General features: G+C 33.1%; 1 non-coding gene across 1 annotated transcript; it reads right to left on the bottom strand.

The window, feature by feature from the left end:
- Positions 1-616: 616 nt before the first annotated feature.
- LOC140437936 (U6 spliceosomal RNA) lies at positions 617-723 on the bottom strand. Its single transcript, XR_011950418.1, has one exon. It is a non-coding gene; the product is annotated as a U6 spliceosomal RNA (small nuclear RNA).
- Between the last annotated feature and the right edge of the window lie 290 nt (positions 724-1013).

The following is a 1013-nucleotide window of genomic DNA, read 5'->3' as shown; positions in this document are numbered from 1 at the left end:
ATACAGCCAGTCACAACATGAAAATTTTCTACCCAGAAAGAATAAAAAGATAATATAAATTTCAAACTTAAGTAGCATTACAAATTTTAAGCATTAAAATTATTATTAAGGATAGGATAGAGATAAAACATGGACACTCGTTTCTCGTCTAGGGACCCATCAAGACATTGCTTTTAAGACAAACTAGATTGGGTCACGGATAAAAGGTAATAACAAATGGGGTAAAACAGAGGTTAGGATTCTAATTACAGTTAAATATTAAGCTTACTTTTGCAAATAAATTCCATCAAACATTCATTTACAGCTCTTATATTTAGAGATAGCAGATAGCACATATTGTACGGAGGAAAAATTTTGTTTACCAATTGTGGTGGAACATGAAAATTTTTTATTAATTTTTCCATTAAAATATCGAGACAAACACTATCATATGCTCCTTCTATATCTAATACTATTGTCGGTAAATAAATATTACTTGAGAAGGAGTTCTGAATGTCCGTTACCAATGTGGCAAGTGCATCTATGGTACCACAGCCCTTTCTGTACCCAAACTGCAAATCTGGAAGTAACTTCTTTTTATCCAACCACCATTCCAATCTATGTTTAATCATCCGTTAAAAATGTGGAACGCTTCACGATTTTGCGTGTCATCCTTGCGCAGGGGCCATGCTAATCTTCTCTGTATCGTTCCAATTTTAGTATATGTACCGCCGAAGCGAGTACAAGATGAGACTTGAACAAAGAAAAATATGTTATTTTGGAAGATGCTAAATTGATTTCCTTCGAAACAGATTTTATTGCATAGCAGGCTGAGGCTACTTTCTTACTTAAAATCGATATGAAGGGACCATTTAAGGTTTCTGTAAAAGATTGTAAATTAGAGTCGGACTAGGTTTTTATTTTAAGTAGATCAGAAGTTAAAATTGCATGAAGAGTTGCAATAGAAGAGTTCCTCCAGGTAATACTGATATCATCAGTAAAAAGAAAAAAATTACCATCGATTTATCAGTTAG

Source organism: Diabrotica undecimpunctata, chromosome 3 (genome assembly GCF_040954645.1).
Source record: "Diabrotica undecimpunctata isolate CICGRU chromosome 3, icDiaUnde3, whole genome shotgun sequence".
In the NCBI taxonomy this organism is placed as follows: Eukaryota; Metazoa; Arthropoda; class Insecta; order Coleoptera; family Chrysomelidae; genus Diabrotica; species Diabrotica undecimpunctata.
This window is presented reverse-complemented; position numbering and strand designations above follow the sequence as displayed.